The 20,906-nt window shown below is 39.9% G+C and overlaps 1 pseudogene; it reads left to right on the forward strand.

Annotated features, from left to right (window-relative positions):
• The first annotated feature begins 10,181 nt into the window (after positions 1–10,181).
• Positions 10,182–10,297, forward strand: LOC145407286 (5S ribosomal RNA; annotated as a pseudogene).
• Positions 10,298–20,906: the final 10,609 nt, after the last annotated feature.

Genomic DNA, 20,906 nt, shown 5'->3' on the forward strand with positions numbered 1-20,906 from the left:
ATTTATTCCCGATTCTGATCAGTTACTCTATTCTTGTGTGGTTAGGAGCTTACTAACCACTTTCTTACCGATATATTTCTGATTCTGCTACTTTTCTATACTCGTGTGTTATTCATGCAGTCTACGTCGATAGTGAAAAGACATGAAACAAACCAGGGGATAAAATTGAGTAGTTTGGAAATAAATCGTTAAGAAGGGCCATGTGAGTGACCTACAGATTACTTAAAAGCTAATTAAGCTCAACCTTAATTTTTCAACTTTTTGTTCAAGTCTTATCAAAACTTTACTATCCTGCAGTGACCTTCACCTCTAATACTAAAATAAGGCAAAGTACTTAAATATACAACAATTAAACCTGAACCAAAAACTCAATCAAATAAAAATGCTGTAAAAAATCCCAAATACCTTTAGTAGTTTCAGTAGGAAGAGGAGCCAGTGTGGTAATACAGGGATGGGGACAACTTCTTCCTTCGTCCTCTCTCCACCCCTGCTCCTGACGAAATGACGCTGGATGATGGGAATGTGAAGCCTCAGCGTTCAGTTCGTAGAGTCTCGTATTTCATATTCTCGATAGCTCAGAAGGCTTCGAAGCACGTCTCCCGTGGCGGCTTATTTTACACATCCCTCCTTATTATTCCCTTGTATTTATAGGGACGTGGTTTGCATTGATAACATACAGGTAAATATTAATGTACCAAATGCAGAAATGAGCTAGGAAGAAAAAGTGATAGGGAGCATCCTGAACCGACCAGAGTACCGACCAAACAATTTCGAACAAACGATTTATTTCAACAAGGAAGAAGGGAGACCATTATTTTACTATATACGTTAGTTGGTACAGGGAATAGATCAAATTTTTATTTATTTATTTTATTATTTTTTTTAAGCATACCAGGGGCAGGGATTTGAAACTTGGACGTTCAAATAACCGTTTTTCGACGATGTTTCTTCCTAATCCATGGAGGTTCGAACTGCAAAATTTAAGCCACTCTCTAAAAAAAAAATAATAATAATAATTAATACGCAATACGTTATAGGATTTTAGTAGTGAACCCTTTCAGTACGATGGCGTAGTTATGCACTAGCTCTATCCATACCATTTTATTCAGCTTAGGCGAAATACCTCGTGAGTTAGGAAGGTTATATAGAGTTCTCAGTGATCCCTTCATTACAAAAGGCCTCCCCAGAATTTAACAAACTGTGTGTGTGTGTGTGTGTGTGTGTGTGAGAGAGAGAGAGAGAGAGAGAGAGAGAGAGAGAGAGAGAGAGAGAGAGTAATAAACTGTGTAGGTAGCAACAATAAAGGGAAAGATTAGCACTGGATTCAAAGGTTCAGACAGGCCAAAAGCAGTTTTAAAAAGTCGGATTGAAGAGTTTATGAATGATCACAGGAAAGTTAATTTTTAAAAGTATGCCTACTGATAATTATAGATAGATAGATAGATAGACAAACTGATATAGATAGATAGATCAACCATAAACTCTTTAATCCAACGACCTTGTTTCCGACCTGTCTGAAACTTTGAATCCAGTGCAATTTTTTCGTGTTATTGTTGTTATGTTATCTGTCTATTTATCTATCTATCTATCTATCTATATGTCTGTCTATCTATATATCTATCTATAATTATCAGCACTTTAAACAATGAACTATTCTAAATGCAATCAGCCATAAACTCTTCATTCTGACTTCTTTTTTTTAATTGCTTCCTACCGGTTCGAAGCTTTGAATCAAGTACTTTATTTTTTCGTTTATAATTGTAAGTAACGTTGGGTCTGGTTAGTACTTGGATGGGTGACCGCCTGGGAACACCAGATGCTGTTGGCATCCCTACATGTCAAGTGGGGTTGGTGGAGGATTAGTGCCCCTCCCTGTAAAACAATTAACTCTAAGCCCTTGGCCACCCCGTCTGGGATACATGGCGTCTGGCAATGAATGAATGAATGAATGAATAATTGTTGCTCTCTACACTCAGTTTATTTCTCTCTCTCTCTCTCTCTCTCTCTCTCTCCTGGTTTTATGGCAGAATTTCACTTAACAATCTGGTACTGATATTAGATCACTGCTTACGGCCCTGTCGAGATCTTATTTTCTTACGGCAGAAATTCGATATTCTCTCCAGGGATTGTTATTTGCTGCCCTACACTCTTTGACAGAAGTAATAGACCAGTGAGTACATAAAGATTCTCTCTCTCTCTCTCATCTTTTCTAATCCAGCCACTCTCACTTGCCCACCCATTCACTCTTTCATCCACCTCACCCATCAACCCACCCACCCACTCTCTCCTCGACCCACCCACATACTCTCTTACCCACCCTCCCACAAACTCGCCCACCTACCGACCCACCCACTCTTTTACCCATCCACCCATCCACAAACTTTCTCACCCACCGACCGATTCATTCTGTCACCCAACCTCCCACTCACTCACCCACTCATTCATTCACTCAATGACCCACCCACCCACCCAGTCTCACCAGCCCATCCACTCACACCCACCCACCCACGCAATCGCCCACTCACCTTCCCACCCCCTACCCATTCATTCACCCTGACTAACTCACTCACTCACTTATCCACTCTCTCACCCACTGTCACAAATTCTCACCCACGATCTCATCCACGTAACCACAAACTCTCACCCACTCTTTCGCCCACCCACTCATATTATCACTCACGCTCTCTAGAATGGATGCAATATGGCCTTCACAACAGAGGCCCATTTCGATAAAGGTCCACTATAGTTTTTTCACTTTAACTTGGCATAAAATTATCTATCTTGAATGCTTACTTGTGATAAACTTTGAATGTCGAGCTAGAAACAAGGAAATAATGTTGTGAATGTAAAACCATAGCATTGTCATAGCAGTGTATCATGTGACATGTCCAGAACTGACCTATGCTGGGCAAGTAATGTTGAAAGAATTATTGTATTAGTAGCAGACAAATGGTTGCCGACCACAGCCATTCATGTTTGGGCATATATGTGGTATGTATTTGATTTATGGTAGCTACAGTATGTGTATATATGTATGTGGTATATTTCTATATATATCTTTGCTGACCAGTCATTGGCGTCTGGGTCAATGAAATACGTATGTGAACAGGAAGTGACAGTTTATTTCCTTCACAATACAGCTCCACGTGGACAGAAGTCGGATATATTTCTTCACTTTAACTTGCCATTTCTGAATCTTGATGGCTCGGTTGTAACAACAGATTAACACAATAATATCGTGCTAGTCATAAAGAGATATGTGAAGAATGTGGAACCATAGCATTATTATAGCAATGTGGTACGAAAAAGGAGTTCCAGATTGATTACAATCTTGGCAAGGTTATGTTGAAAGAAAGTATTGTATTAGTAGCTGGGAATGGTTGACGACCACATCGACTGGCGTGTTTGGGGCCAATGAATTGAATATTGAACGGATGCCATTATGCTGTTCACAACAGTGCTCAGTTCGAATGATGTTCATGTTTAAAATGACCTACTTTTTCTGACAATCTTAAAATGGCCTTTTTTGGTCTGGAAGGAAAGAAGGAATAACGAAGAACTAGCTCCAAACCATAATTTGGCTATATAGCAGTAAGGCTGACACTGAAGTGGTTTTGGGTGATGAAGTGGCTTGGTGATGAAACGGTTTGGTGTTATAGCACAGGGAGGAAAAGCCAGTGTCAATGGGAGGTCCTTAAACTACCCATATCATATAACCAAATGTCTATCCTGATAGGAATAGAGGGAAAATAAGGGCTGGAAGAAACAAGGAAATATCAACAAGAGAGGTGGGACAGAAGAGAAAAATAGCAGGGTAAGGAGAGAAAGATTGAAGATAAAAAGGTCCCTTTTAGTCGCCTCTTACGACAAGCAGGGATACTGGGGAAGTATTCTTCCCCCCCTTCCCCAGGGGGGATTTTTTTTTTTTTTTTTTTTTGTCAACCTTAAAATTGCCTATTTTTTGTCAACTTTTTTTTTCTTTTGTCTGTCGACCTTTATGTGACGGGTAATGGGGTGTGTCATCTCAAGGTTGTGTTTGCTCTATTACTGTTGTTTGCATTTTGGTCAAATTGGGTGTCTTTTCTTTAGCGATCTTGTATTGGCTGTTAATTCGGTCATGTAAGGTTGTTAGGGAAGACAGTGTACCAAGCAGAGCAGTAATTTTCAGGCAGGTAGAAACTATCTTTAGAAATTTGTTTACAAATGTGTCTGGAAGCAACTTGTCATTATGTGTACTGGGCAGTTTCACCACCCCGTACACATCACCACCCTGTACACACTCCTGACAGTTGCCCCCAGACTGTCACACATTTCTAAACGAATTTTTAAAGACAGTTAAAGAATTTTTAAAAACAGTTAAACAAGCAAAGTAGAGCTGTGCATTTTTTTTTTTTAAATACAAGTTAAAGTCTACAGACAGAAAACCATTTATTGAACTTAACGTTTTACATTTACATACTGTAGTAGGCTATACATTATTCATATGCAGCCTACTGTTTAGCGTGTCATCACATTATCTTTTACAAGTACATATATTACATGATGTTTATAATTTTTTACAACATAATTATATGCATACAGTATATACCTATATTCTATACAAAAAGTCCTTAACTTAGTTTTGTACTAATACTTTTTTTTTTCTCTCTCTCTCTTCAGGTACTGGTGTGTGCAGTTTCTCAATGAACCCACTACCTATTATCACACCTGGACCCATTCTTCTTTATACTATAGTTGACACATATACTACACATAACTCACTTATCTAAAACTTTTTTAAAGGTTATAACTACTTTGTTTCTCCTTATATTCGACTAAAATTACCTAGGATGGGAAATAATTTCATTCAAATTCAATACTACACTATAAATGAACTATTAACATGATTAACATGAGTAAACTCTAAGATAAACTATGCAACACAGTTAAAGCAATTAGTATAGTGACAAAACTTAATTATATGAAACAATAACAACTTAAATGTGCATATAAATATGTGAACAAAGCACTCACTTTACATGGTCACTGGACTAGGCTGTAGATTAAATATGTAATGACCTTAATAGTTTTCAACCATTCTATACACCTCCTAATGTGAATCAATACGTTTATTTAAATTAAAGCATTGTCATGATAGTGATGGTATATAATGCAGGTAACGGAAAAGCAAAGGGCAATCTGACATACATAAGCATACATGTATTACCAATTATGAAGGTTAACTATTTACAGATTGCATTAACAGCTGCACAAATGAACACGGTACACATGGCCTATGACTCATATGCAATTTAGTCTCCCTCTCAATGAAATATAGTTATCCCAACAACGATACGATACAGTGCAACTCAAATAAGTTCATTGTCACTAAGGTCATGACACCAAGCACAAGTACCATCATCATGCTGTCTACATACTGATTACCACATTCAAATACAATCATCCTAACATGTCCTATTTTTTGCATATGTATTAGTATTAATAATATGTTCCCTCTACACTGCATTCTACATACAATGGTGCCATTATCTTATTTATGCTTCTACACTAAGGTAATAGGTTGTAACACATTCATAAAACAAGTTCAAACACTGCATCCAACCAGTAATGACAGTTTTCATTTTCCTTATTATCAAATGCATTATCACAATGTAAACACCATATCTGACCAGTGCCTTCTTAATGAGCATATAAAATGGATACTTCACACATTGTATCCATTTAATGCAACAGTCTTATATTCCACAGTAACACTAGTATATTCTTATGTTAAGGGATTAGAGGCAATTTCCAGTAGCTCTCTCGAATTTGTCTTATTGTTCAAATTATATATATATATATATATATATATATATATATATATATATATATATATATATATATATATATATATATATATATATATATATATATATATATATATATATAAGCATGCATGAGTGGTTCAGTGGTAGGTAAGGGGTTGGCGGGGGATAAGTAGGTAGATGGCTGTGTGGTTGCGTGGATGGGTAGGTTGGAGGGTACGGGATTGGTTGGTTGGGTGGGTGGGTAGGTAGATAGGGGGCTGGTTGAGTCAGTTACATAGGTATTAGGCTGAGTTGGTTTATGGGTGGGTGTGTCAGTCTATGGATGGATGGGTAGGTAGTCAGGAGGCTGGTGGGTGGATGATGGGTGGGTAGGTAAAAGGATAGGTAAGTGGGTTGGTAGGTAAAGGACTGAGTGGTGGGTCCTTCAAAAAGTTCTCAGCCTCGCCCAGAAACAAGGGAAGTAACCGCAACTTTTGGGTATAACTAAATAATAAAAAGCCTCCTATGACTAGTCACAAGAACTCAGATCTTTGTCTTTATTTGTCTGTAGGTGACACCCTTTGAAATTCGGTAAGTTTGAGCAAAACCCAAAAATGGGCAAGAAAGAGGCTCATGTCACGATCAAGTACAGTATCTGCAAATAAAAGGGTATGGCCCCCAAGGAAATCCATAAAGACATGGTCAATTCACTTGGTAAGAACTCTCCTTGCTGCTCCACCATAAAGATGTGGGCTGCTGATTTCAAGTGGGACAGGGAGAGCACCAAAGATGATCCTATGATCCAAGGTCAGAACGCCAAAAATCATCGACCTTGGATGATCACGTGGAATCCATTCACTGCATGGTCTTAAATGACAGACATTTGTCCGTGCAACAGATAACCGACTCCATGGGAATCAGTGTTGGCTCAGTGCATGCTGTTTAACTGACATCTCGGGTATGAGCAAGCTGTCTGCATGATGGGTGCCCAGAATGTTGACACCAGACCAGAATGGAAACTTCAAGGACATTTTTGGCTGACCCAGCCAATTTCTACCAGAGATTTGGACCCAGGATGAGACATGGGTTCACCACTTTGAACCTGAGTCAAAGAATCAAAGCCTGCAATGGAAACACCACGGTTCTCCACCTCCCCACAAATTCAAGCAAGTGGCACCTGTTGGTAAGGTGATGGCCTTAGTGTTTTGGGACACTAAGGGAGTTCTCATGATGGACCACATGCAAAATGGTGAAACCATTAATGGGGCCTATCAAGTATCAGAATTGTGACAGCTGAAAGAAGCAATCAAAGAAAAACAAAGAGGAGAGCTACATGCGGGTGTGCTGTTGCTCCAGGGCAATTTACATGACCCCATGACACGGGTGACAGTGGCTGAAGAAGCCAACTCTGGCTCTGAACTGTTGCCTCATGCTCCTTACTCACCCAATCCAACTTTCTGACTTCTGCCTGTTTCCCAGACTGAAATCCCATCTGCATGGTCACCATTTTTGGAGTGATGAAGTCATCCATGTCGTTGAGGCACATTTGGAGGCTCAAGATTTGACCTTCTTGTGCGACGGGATGGCAATGTTTGATTGTCAGTGGACAAGTTCACTGAACTTAGGGAAGACTATGTTGAGATATAATACAAAAACAATCTTTTTCCTAAGATGTTTTTTGAGTGAGATCGAGAACTTTTTTGAAGGAACCACGTAGGCAAGAGCCTGGGTGAAGGAGGGTTTCCTTGGAGGGTTGGTAGGAGGTGGGATGGCAGGGGGTATGAAAGTAGGTAGGAGTCAGGGTGGTGGGGGTAATGCGGATATTTAAGTGCGTGAATTTGGGCATAGGCAAGACAATGGGTATGTGGCACTCTTGGTAGGCAGGTGGGAGAGATGGTTGGTTAGTGAGTAGGTGAGTGGCCATGTACATAGATAATCTGGTAGTTTGTTGGTGGGTAGGTACATATGTACAATTAGTAGGTAGGTTGGTACATGGGTGGATGTGTAGGTGGGTTAGTGGGTGAGAGGAAGGGTGGGTGGATAGCCAGGTATGTATGTATGTAAGTAGGAGGGTGGGTGGTTACATAGACAGGTATGTAGGTAGAAGGGTGGGTGGTTAAGTAGACAAGTATGTAGGTATGAAGGAAGGCACATGCATGGCAGATAGGTGGGTGTATGAATAGGTACATACTTGGAAAGGTAAATTAATTCTTCCCCCATCATATAGGATGCATTCTAGCCTGAGCAGAATGTTGCAAGGTTAGCAACAAAAGGAACATCACTCCAGCAACTACTTAAAATAAATTTAAATTATAGAAGAAGCAGAGGAAGAGCCCCATCAGGCACGAGTTGTGGGGGACTCCATCATCCAAGGCCAGTTGGTGGAATCTGCGGCAAGGCACCCTCTACATTGAGTTTTCTTACAGTAGTGCCTGGATATCCTCAGGAGGTATCGAAATAGTTTCTTAGGGCTATCCAAAGAGGCATCCTGAAAAAAAAAAAAAAAAAAAATGTGCAGGGTGACAGACTAACTAGCAATTAGTTTTCTGTTTTAACAGGAAAATAAAAGTGAAAGAGGTAATAATATTAGAAATGGAGTATCATCAGTTTGACTTGGAGTTGAGCCTGGGGGTACTGGCATAAGAAGAGTTTAAGAACCGCAGCTCTAAATGTAAATGCTTTTGAATTCCAGTAGCAAGGGTAGATGCAATTTTTTAGAATGCAGCAAATAACAGTCCTGTTTTTATTGATACAGGTACCAAGGATATGTCGTACAAACCCAATCAAAGGAGCTGGTGGAGGAACACAGAAAGGTGATCACAACAAGGAGGGAGCTAACATTATAATTTCATGCATACTCCCAAGGATTGATGCAGGGAATGTCTTTTTCATTAAAGCATTCAGTATAAACAGCAGGGTCAAATCACTTTGTTTGCAGGAAGGCATGAGTTCACTGACATATGGAACCACTTTTATAAGTAGCGAACGCCATTTTCAAACGATGGACTACTCATGAATGCCATTGGTTCTTCTTGCCTTAGTCATTTGTTTAGTAATTTTTTTCTGGAGGAAAAAAAAATATCATTACAGGACTTAAATGTTCCAACCAATGTAGGTATCATACAATCTCTGATAATACTATATGTAACTTAAGCTCCCCACATCAGAAGGGAAAATACTGTACATTAAATGTGTGTAGTCTGTGTAACAAATTTCCTGATTTAGAAGCTCATGTCTTTCTTGAAGAGTATGATGTAACTGATATAACAGAATCGTTGCTAAATAGTGAGCAGAGATTTTTTAGTGGTGGTTAAATTACTGTATTATCACAGTTTCAGTAGTGAAAGGAAGGATACAGCAGGGGGTGGTGTTATTATATGTTAAATCAGGATTCCATCTAATCGTAACTGCCAAACCATCTACTGACAGTATTTATCTTCAGCTTAGAAATGAATCTTGTCCACAAAATCATTTATCTATCTATTGCCAGACGCCATAATCCCGTAAGGGGTGGCCATTTGACTTAGAGTTATTTGTTTTACGGGGAGGGGCACTAACCCTCCACCAACCCATGCTTGGGCTAATTTATCATCCACCCAGACACTCAATCAACATCGACAATAAAATCTACAATCAAATGACTGAAATCTCTTGTATGCAAAACACTAATATTTGGCAACTTTAATTTACCAGTTCTTAAATGGGACAAAGCCCTTGTCTTGCACACAGTGTTAGATCTCCATACTAACTTACAGGAAAGTTAATTGAATCAGTTAGCAAATTATCCAACATGTGCAGCTAATATCTTAGATCTTGTCTTAGCCACATCCACATAAAAAATTAAATAAGTAACATTACTGTAGGAGAATTATTTAGTACAAGCAATCACTGTATAGTTACATTTGGCCTTAAATTCAGTGAAGACCATGTCAAGGCCAGTTATGAGAAAGTGCCCAACTATAAGAGGGGTAATTTTAATACATTAAAAGCAATTGTAGGTGCTAGTGATTGGCAGCCGATAGTCGAAATGTTACATACCAACGACGCATGGGTATTTTTTACAGAAACTCTCAACAGTGCAATCAATTTATGTATGCCAATGCACCACACAAGGCCTGCTGAAATTCTAAGCTCAAATGGCTGAACTTCGACATTAAACATTGTCTATTAGCAAAAAATCTTGCATAAGAAATTATAATACCACAGGGAATCGAAGGGATAAAAACAAATATGATGCTCTTCAGTGAAAGCAAAGAAATTATTTAAAGACATAGAGAAAAACCTTGAGGTACATATTGCCGCTATCGGTATTTCAGACCTCAATGATTTTTTCAGTTACATCAGACACAAGAAGGTAATACACATTACTCCAACAATTGACCCTTAATCACAGATAATGGAAAGCATACCACGTTGAGTACACCGCTTCCCGTCCGATCAGCGGAGTTAAGCAACGTTGGGTCTGGTTAGTACTTGGGTGGGTGACCGCCTGGGAACACCAGATGCTGTTGGCATCCCTACGTGTCAAGTGGGGTTGGTGGAGGATAAGTGCACCTCCCCGTAAAACAATTAACTCTAAGCCCTTGGCCACCCCGTCTGGGATACATGGCGTCTGGCAATGAATGAATGAATACTGATCATGAGACTAAGATGATGAGAATTCTTCATATTTTCTTTGTCAGTTTTTACAATAGAAAATACACATAGGATTCTTGCAGTTTCCCCAGTTCCTATAGATGGTAACATAATCAGTGCTATTACTGTTAGTGAAAGTGATGGACAAATTATTGTCTGTAAACTGAAAAAGAAAACACCGGGACCAGAAAAAATATCTCCATGCATATTAAAACAACTACAGAATGATATATCAGAAATTTTTAGCTTAACACTAACAAGTATTAAAGTACCACAAGAGTGGAAGCTTGCAGATGTAACCCAGGAATTCAAAAAGGGCAAAAAGCACATCCAGAAAACTGCTGCCCAAATTGTTTAATATCAGCGGTTTGTAAGTTGCTTGAAACTATTGTAATGGCAAGTTTGTGAAACCCTTTGAAACAAATAGGGCCTAATTTCATCAAAGATTTGCAACATCGTTTTCGGAATAATCGCTCTTGCCTCACAAATCTGTTGGACTTTATCATCAAATCTTAACATGTACAATGAGACTAAATCTGTTGATGTTGTCTACTGCAATTTTCAAAAGGCCTTTGACAAAGTTTCACATAAAAAAGTTCCCTCAGAAGTTACAAGTACATGGTATCAGTGACAGTGTGCTCGGGTGGATCAAAGACTGTCTCGCTGGACAAAAGAAAAGAGTTGTAATAAATGGAAAAAACTCAGACTGGATAGCCATTACAAGTGGAGTGCCACAGGATTCAGTGTTAGGTCTTATTCTTTTTTTTTTTTTTAATACAAGAATTACACTGACAAAGAATTATTTTGTAAGCATACTAAATCTGCCAATGATACTAAAATAGGTAACAGGGTAGACATAGTACTGCAGAGGCAGGCAATTCAGAGAGATCTTGATCTGATGTTTAACTGGGTCCAAACATGGCAAATGGACTTCAATATTAATAAATGTAAAGTGCTACACACTGGCAATAAAAACATTAGGACCAATAATAACATAATGTTTGACTTGTTAGTGTAACCCATGAAAAAGATTTTGGAATTATAAAAATAAAAGGCTTGAAACCAAGCAAACAGTGTACAGAGGCTGTTACGAATGCCAATAAGTAAACTGGATTTATAGGTAGAGCAGTTGAACATAAATCAGAAAATATTTTTGCTCTGTATAATTCTTTAGAATGCCTGCACTTGGAGTATTTGATTCTGGTCATTGTATTATAAAATGATATGGAGAAACCTGAGAGTACAATAAAGGGTGACAATGATGATACCTACATGGAGAAATAAACCATATGAAGAGGAGTGTTTAGAAACCCTGAATTTCTTTACCATTACTAAATGCAAGTTACAAAAAGATTTAATTCAAGTATTCAAAATATTCAGTCACATGACAATATGGCTATTGATAAAAACTTCACAGTTGATCACTCAAAATATACTAGAAGTAATGGGGAAATGGGCATAAAATTATTGGAAAAACAATTTCAGTCACACAAAGCTAAGCATTTCTTTTTTAACAGAGTTGTAAATAGATGGAACAAATGGCCTCCAATACAGTAAACTGTGATACAGTTCTAACCTTTATATACTGCTTGGATAAGTACCTGTCTTTTAACTCCCTGCTAATTCATGTTAACTATTGAATAATACATTTCTGTAGTGTGTATCAGTGATTCTCAAACTTTTTTGGCCTGCAACCCTCTAAATAATGTATGCGTGACTCACGACCCCCATATTTCTCTCTTTTTTACACACACACACACACACAGTATAGGCCTACTGCCTCGGATCATAGCCATAAAATGACAAATTACCCTTTGTTATCTCACACAAGTTTACAAGTAGGTCTGCCAAAAATAACTTACCTGCGTTAGTGAGATGAATGGGCCTGCTTTTTGGAACATAAGAGCTCCATCCTCAGGTTGATGCTGGCGATGGCAACTATCATCCCCAACAATGAGTCATGATCAGTATTTGTTTTTAATACAGTATATGTCAATAGAGAAAAGGTTGTGTCACAAAAGTAGGTCGACTTGAGAGAAATCAATACATTTACAGCAGCTTTGGATAATCCTAATCATTCCCCTGCAACACAAATCCAGAATTCATCCAGTGTCTGAATCTGTCCTGTGTTTTCAAATTTTGTCATAAGGTCCTATCCCTGGACAGTTTGAGCAGTGCATCCTCCAGGTCTGAAGAGAGCTGATCCCCAGTAGCAGTGAATGGTTGTTGTATCGTTATATTTTTCTGGGATTTGCTCTCTTTTGGGAAGTACTTTTTGAAGTGGTTCAGAAGGCCCCAAAGGTGAGTGGTGATCATTTCTTTGATGTTATTCAAATTCAGTCAATTCCCCACCATGAATTCTTGTAGTTCAGAAAACATTTCCACGCTCCCCTCCTCTACTCACCCAGCCCATTGTTCCAGTTTCTTTGTTGATACATCTATTTTATCAAACAGTGACAAGATTATTATGTTTGGTTCTTGTAGTGGCAAGTTCAGTATAGGCTACTGAGTTTTCCAAATATGCATGACTAATAAGCAAGATTTGATAGCCAGCCAGGGTCAGTCACATGGCCAGTGAGTTGGGATCCATAATCAATTAAATATTTGTTCACCTAATTTCCTAACTTTCCCCTGGGAAAGTCATCTAGTCTCTGTATGAAACAGCAGGGCTTCATGATCTGAGTCCATCTCCTCGCAAAGTTTTGCAAACAGCCTTGTGTTCATGGGATCAATCTGGTATGGTTTACTACTTTAATCACAGTTTAAAGGATGCTCTTTAACTCTGGAAAGAGGACTTTGCTAGCATGAACATCCCTGTGAATGAGACAGTGTGTAACCTCAATGCATGGCGCCATTTCTATGAATTTTGCTGTTAGTCCTTTCCTTTTACCCGGCATTGCCCCACCACCGTCTGGCACATGTCAACACATTTGTCCCAGGGCAATCCCTTCTCTTGTGTTTTGGTGTCCAGTTTATGAAAATATCAATTCCTGTGCAGGCTTCCTTGAATGCAATGGGGGAAAAAAAAGAAAAGCATGTCTTCATGGTTTTCAATCAAAACAGTACCTGATAAATACAGGCAACTATAAAGAATTTGATATATACGTTGATCTGTCCTGGTACAAAGCAAATTTCCCATCTTTCACCCTGTCAGTCAGCAGACACTTGATGTCATCTGCAATGTCCGAACTATGCCGAGCAATAGTGTCACTGGACAAGGGAAGTTTCAAGTTCACTGGCCATTTCATCATCATGCATGACAGCCCGACTTAAAGCCACTGGAGCAGGTTGGTGAGGGTTTCCCCAGTAGTACGAGGCTTTTTTTATTGCATTTATGTAAGCTTCTTCAAATGGTAATATTTGAGTTTCCGAGGTACTGTGGTTTGTTGGTGTTCTGTTTAAAAAGTTTAGCTTCATTTTGGACACACCTCGTACAGTAGGTAGGACTCTGCATGAGTACGTAGGTAAGTAGGTGGGTGGGTATATGCAAAGGTGGGTGGATAGGGTAAGCAGAAAGATGGATGGGCAGGTTAAGTAGGTAGGTGGAAGGGCAAATAGTTGGTAGGTGGGTGGGTGGGTTAAGCAGGTAGGCAGGTAGGTGGGTGGGTGGGTTATGTTGGTAGTTACACAGGTTGGTTGGATAAGCAGGTACCTGGGCGGGTGTGTGAGGAAAGTGAGGAAATGGGTGAGTGTATAGGTAGGGTAAGTAGGGAGATGGGAGAAGCAAGCAGAAAAGCAGGTGAGCAGGCGGTTGGCTGGGCTAAGTAGGTAGGTCAGTGGGTGAGCAGGTGGGGTAAGTACTGTAGGTAGCTAAGTAGGCAAATAGGTGGATGGGTGGGTTGGATAAATAGGTAAATAAGTGGATTGGGTAAGGACGTAGATAAGTATGTAGTTATGGAGGTATTTAAGTGGGTGGGTGGTGTGGGTAGGGAGGTGAGTGCGGTAAGGTGGGTGGGTAAGTAGGCAGGTAGGTGGAGTTGGCTGGTTAGTAGGTAGGTAGGCATGCAGATGGGTGGGTGGGAGGTTGCATGGGGAAACTAAGTTGGTAGGTGGGTGGGTGGTGTAAGTAGGTTGGCAGGTAGGTAATTAGGTAGGTGGATGTGGGTAGGTACGTAGGAAGATAGGTGGGTGAAGCAGGTAGATATGTGGGTAGGTAAGTAGGTGGGTGGGTGGAGTCTGCTGGTATGTAGCTGGAGTTGGTGGGTGGGTAAGGTCAATATGTAGGCTGGTTGGTAGGTAGATGGGTGGGTAGGTGGGGTTGGTAGGTAGATGGGTGGGTAGGTGGGGTTGGCAGGTAGGTAGATAGATGGGTGGGGTTGGTAGGTAGGTAGACAGATGGGTGGGGATGGTAGGTAGGTAGATAGGTGGGTGGGGTTGGTAGGTAGGTAGATAGGTGCGTGGGATTGGTAAGTAGCTAGGGGAGTGGGTGTGAGGAAAACAGATAAGTAGCTGGAAGGGTGGGGTAAATAAATGGGTTGGTAGGTAAATGGAAGGGTGGCTGGGGTAAACAGGCTGGTAGCTAAGTGGGTTGGTGGGGTAAATAGCTAGGTAGGCAGGTGGGTAGGTAGGTAGGTGGGTGGGCGAGTGGGTGGGTGGAGTAAGCAGATAGGTAAGGAGGTGGGTGGTTGGGGTAAATAGGTAGGAAGGTGGGTGGTTGGGGTAAAGAGGTAGATAGGTAGGTAGGTGGGTGGTTGAGATAAAGTGGTTGATAATAATGTAGGTAGATGGGTGAGTGGTTGAGGTAAAGTGGTAGGTAGGTAGGAGGGTGGTTGGGTAGAGGTCGACAGGTAGGTAAGTAGGTAGGTGAGCAGTCGGGAAAAAGTGGCAGGTAGGTAGGCGGGTGGCTGGGGTAGATGTAGACAGGTGGGTGGGTGGTTGGGGTTAAGTGGTAGAATGGTAGGTAGGTGAGTGGCTGGGGTAAAGAGGTAGGTAGGTAGGCTGGTGGGTGGTTGGGGTAAGGAGGTAGATAGGTAGGTAGGTAGGTAGGTAGGTGGTTGGTAGGCAGGCAAGTTAGTTGGTGGGTATGATGGTAAGTCGGTGTGTGGGTGGTATGTGCATGAGGTAGGTGGGTGGGTGCAATAGGTAGTGGGTTTATGGGTAGGCAGATGGAGTAGGTGGCTGGATAGATTACATAGGTAGGTATGGCAGTGAGTGAGTGGGTTAGGTAAGGAACTAGGATTCAGTATTGTGACTGTCGAGGTTCAGTATGGCACAGTCATATAAAATAACTATCTTCCCAGTTCCGTCTAAAGATAATTTACAACTGGCGACGTACAATGAAAACCCTATCTCTATTTGTGTGTGTTTCAGTTGGTTCGTTTTTTCCGCTATGTGTTGGTCAAACTTTGGGGAGATCTTTGTGTCTCTCTCTGTACATTGCATACTCACAACCGAGGCATACATTGGTGTTTGACAGTCGGCAAATGGATTGATTTTACTTACTCACGTGCTGTTACCAGGCTGAAGTTTATAAACAAACCTCCGCAGTACTATACATACATATACTTAAAAAAAAATGATAGTGGAAGGGCTTGGAGTTGCTTTTGTGAAATTTCTCTTCCAAAACTTTTTCCACCACCATTAATCCTACCATATATTTAATTTCTGCCTTCCTCTTAATTACTGGTGCAAGGAAAACAGAATTTTTTGACAAATTTATTAAGCTACATTTTTCAGACTGAGAATTCTATTTTAAGAGTATGCGAGCTATATAAATAGGGTGAGGGTGAATAGGAAGGGTGACTTGGGATTAAAAGCATTTCAAGTTTGAGTAGGGAGAGGTGGAAGTAGAAATAGGGAATTTACAATAGTTTTTGACTGGGAGAGAGATAGAATATGTGAGGGTTGTGAATAGAAAAAGGAAGGTTTTAGATATGGGTGAAAACTTAACTGGAAAAGGGTGTCAAGTAGATGAAGAAAGAGGTGGTAGATAGGGATGGGGGGGGGGGGAGTTCTTATGTACCTGAAAACTCATTTTTCTTCTGTGAGACTGTAGTGGGACCCATGGTAAGTGCAGTTTAAGCTATCTCTAACTACCTCACACAATCATGATGGTGAGCTTGGAACAATCTTAACCTAAAATGAAAATGAAGTAAAAATTACATGGAAGCATGTAACTTTTTCTGAATTAGGTAATATGGGAACAATATTACGATGGCGTGGTTTGTTGTCATAGAATTGTAAGCCTCAGCTCTTGACTTCCAGAATGGATGTGTCGCAGTGGGTTAAGGCATCCACATCCGCAAATACTATATTTTTGTCACTCAGCATAAAATGACAACACATACTTTTCTGCCTGTCATGAGTAAACTTGGTTAAATAAAAATTAGGATGTGGATGCAAGCATTCATATAACACCACCCAACTGAGAAACATCATCAGTACTGGAACTCCTCATTCAGAGAGGTTGAGGTATACAGGAATGCAGTACCACAAGGTAACAATTTTTGTATCAGAATGAGTGGAGATGACAGTCTCGGCAGCCTTCTAAAAATGGTGCACCTTTTACACAGAGATGTAGTTTGTGTCTGGTTATCACAAACACAATGAAGTTACAGTACCTCTCTCTTTAACTTAGTGACAGGTAGAGATGGCTCCCTGATTACCATGGCATTTGGGTATGTTTCTCAATGGCAGCTTAAATTGTACTTCCTTTATGTACCAGAAAGAAAATTCATAGGAAGAAAAGTTACACAAGATGTAAGAATAGGGATCTGGCAAGGAAAGCCGGGTAGGAGTTTATATAAAAAAGAATGAAGGATGGCAGTGTTCCAAGGGGAGTTTAGATTTAAAGTAAGGGGCAAGGATAATGTTGGAAATCTGGAATGAGGGATTCCAGAGTAAGGGAGCTGGAACTGAAATTTAAGACAAAACTTCTAAAATGAGGAAGCGAGGTTCTGGAATGGATCTCACCAAAGATAATGAAAAATTTCTCCAGAGCTGAATAAAATGGCATAATATTGGCCATTATCAAATTAAAGACCTTGGGCTGAAAGTTAAAGGTGTGTGTGTACGATAAAAATGAAAAGGAAAGGGGAGAGAAAGTTGCATAATAGGCATTAGCGAAGAGAAAGGAATGGAAATGAAAGCTAAAGAGGTGAAGACTTGATACAGTAAAGGTGGCAACAAGTGGCACACTGGAAATGGAGCGGGAAAGGAAACAAATTTGGAAAAGCTTAAAACCAAGAAGCTGAACTCTCAGTGGCAGCTGAAGCTGCACTTCCTTTACATGCCAGAATAATAATTCATAGGAAGAAAAATTAAAAATTATATAAGAATACACATTTAGCAAAGAAAGCTGGGAATGAGTTTAAATATAAATGAATGAGGGATAGCAATGTTCTGAAGGGAGTTTAGATTTACTGTGTAGTACGGATCAATGATATTTTTGGGAATCTGGAATGAAGGATTCCAAGGTAAGTGAGCTGAAATTGGGAACTAGGATCCAAATTCCAAAATAAGGAAGAGTTTTTGGAGTGGATCTCACCTAAGCTAAGGGAAAAGTTTCTCCAGAGCTTATTAAAACTGCCTATGTTTGTCAGAATGAAATTAATGATCTTGGTTTTGTTCAAAAAGTTAAAGGTGTGTGTATGATAATAATGCAAGAAGAAGGGGAGAAGGCTGTGTACTTGACACTAGTAAAGAGTAAGGAATGGAGATGAAAGCTAGACTTGATGAAGTATAGGGTGGCAGCAAGTGGCAGACTGGAAATGGAGAGGGTAGGAGTAAGGCAAGAAGTCTGGAGGAGCTCAAAACCTAGAAGCTGGAATTCCAGAAAGAAAGAGGGTGTTAAGCAGATGAATGGGATAATGGGGATGAGGATGATGGTAGAGGCTGAATGAATGGAAGCTACAGCAATTATGGGAAGTAAAAAGTGTGCATACATGGTGGTAAAGGAGTAAAATGGAAGGTGTATTCTGACTGTAGTTTGGGCTGACAACTAGTGAGAAACATAGAAACATATGAAGTTTTCAGAAAGCTGGAGTGGAGAGATAATGAGGATTTTAGTATGAGAAATGGGATGAATATTTGACTGAAAGAAGATTGTGACTGATGGACTGGAAATGGAGAGCAGTCAGGGATACCTGTCAGAATACAAACTTTTTAATCTTACTTTGTATTGTATTACTCTGTAAGGGTCTGATTATGAGAGTGATGGCTAGTGGATGAGAATCAATCTGAGTGAAGGTTAGCAGCTACATGATGAGCTGTAATCTTGTTGCTGTGTTCCTGGTACGGTATATTATTAACAATGGGCTTTAAAAACTTATAACAACAAAAAAGTTGATAATAAATAACAGTATTAATGACAGCAGCTGAGATGGTTAACATATGGAGAGTTTAGCCTATTACAGCCAGCACAGCATTCATAATGTAATAAGTTAAAAAGTTGATGTTTTGGTAATTATAAAATGAACGTAGCTATAGTAGTAAACTCTCATCCTAGTCTGAAGCAGTAATACATGTGAGGATTTAATAACTGGATTTAAGTCGTATACTGGTTTGTCAAGATTGGGCTTTCAGCATGCCTCACCCTCTTGTTTCATCTCAAAGCTGCCATTCTGCTATCCTTTGTTTACCTGCCTATGTTCATGTCTGCTGTTTACACTGTGATCACAGTATCTTCCTTTGACTTCCCATATTCAAGCCCTCTTCTTAACTGTTGAGTGACCCCTCCAAAAATGTGGCTAATGTATCACTGAGTTTTTCTGCAGAAATTGAATAACGCCAATGGTGCCATAACATCCCACGTTATAATGCTAACTGGTATGGTCAAATCCAGAAATTTTCCCAAAGTTCCCTTTTTGGCCCTCTTGAAAATTTTTGATGCCCCCTCCCCCAAGATCATACCTAATATTTATTGTAGTAAGCAAACAATCTCTAGGAACATCACTGGGCATAAAAAAGTGTTAATTATAGTGCAACAAGTGGTAAATAAGTGGTGGTAACATTCCATAAGTGAGGATGGAATGGTGCTTGGGTATTGGGCAGGGGTGTATTCGAAGCTGAGGGGCTATAGGAGGGGAAATGAGCAGTGCCTCTAACCCTTCGTGCAATGAGGCTAGGCCCTGAACCCCTCAGTCAATCCCCCCATGTTTTGGGGCTGATTTCTGGGATTCTGCCATGCAAACCAGATTATTTCCCACAGAACAGGAAGCAGGGTAGGGTTTATCTCTCTGAATAAATGGTGAAAATCGTAAATGGAACCCACGTAACTGAAGGGGTCACTGCACTTTATCCTATCTGAGCATTACTGTAACAGGAATGTTATACGTCATGTCTATGATCCATAAGTTACAACAGGAAGATACAGGAATCTTATTTTATCCCCTAATTAAAAGATGTGTATTTAGTGTTGTTTCAGTTCTAATTTATGAATAAAACTAAAGAGCTGAAGAGGGTTTTTTGAATGTAAGCATTAGAGTGCCTGGAGAGGAATAAACCAGAAAATGTTAGATATTGCATTAAGGGTTAAGAACATAGCTTTTTGAATAAAGGGATGGACAAAAGCAGAGGAAAATGTAAGCTGAAATGCAGAAATGGACACAGGTAAGTCAAGCTTCTCTCAAGTAAATTAGAGGTATGTAATACTTGGACAAATCGAGTGGTTGAGTGTCAATACAGAGATAACATGAGAACAGGCAGACTGAATGAGATGGTGGTGGTGGGGGGAGATTTGGGTGAAAAAAACGTGGTGGGGGATTTGGGTGAAAAAACATAACTAATATGTCAGACTGGAAGGAACTGGGAGAAGGAGTGTTCACCAGTCAATGTCACTGATCGATAAAGATACAGCAGAAGAGGGGATGTCATGGGAAAATTCGAGAGCTGAAGAGCTGACACCCACCTGGAGTCCAAGAGGTGGTACTCCATGGCCAACAGGAATGCTCTGTTAACTGTATTTACTACATGGCTCTGACGGTTTGAAGGGTACAATGATGACTGGAGAAATCAGGAAACGAAGGAGGGAAAGAGGCCTTCTCCTACACGAGATTTTAAATTATCATATTTACAAGACTGAAAAACTTGCAGGTATGGTTAATTAACATCTTTGAGAGACTGTAACTGGTCAGTTCCACACTGTACTGAAAATACAGTGATGTGCATAGCCCCTAATTGTACCATGGATATATATAACCATGTTGGATAATGATTAATAAATATGCAATAACTATTCACATTTTACAATTTAACTATCCTCATAACTATCCATCTTTTAAGGCCATACCATGCAACATTCAACAGGCCTGTCCAGCCATTAAACAAATTTGGCCTGAAGATACTGGCATTTAACCCTGCCTTCATGATATATAAGAAAATTATTTCAGCCAGTTCTGACATCAAGCTCTGGTTTACCTTGTAGGGAATAAGTGTTTAATGCCATGTTCAAGTCTCTGAAAAATGCCCAAGTGAGGCACTTCGGATCAAAGGATTTTGAAATCCTACATAATTCTACAGCTACACATAGATTAGGAATCATCTTCA

This window comes from Coenobita brevimanus, chromosome 72, assembly GCF_032717465.1.
Source record: "Coenobita brevimanus isolate Jiangsu-jjx chromosome 72, ASM3271746v2, whole genome shotgun sequence".
In the NCBI taxonomy this organism is placed as follows: domain Eukaryota; kingdom Metazoa; phylum Arthropoda; class Malacostraca; order Decapoda; family Coenobitidae; genus Coenobita; species Coenobita brevimanus.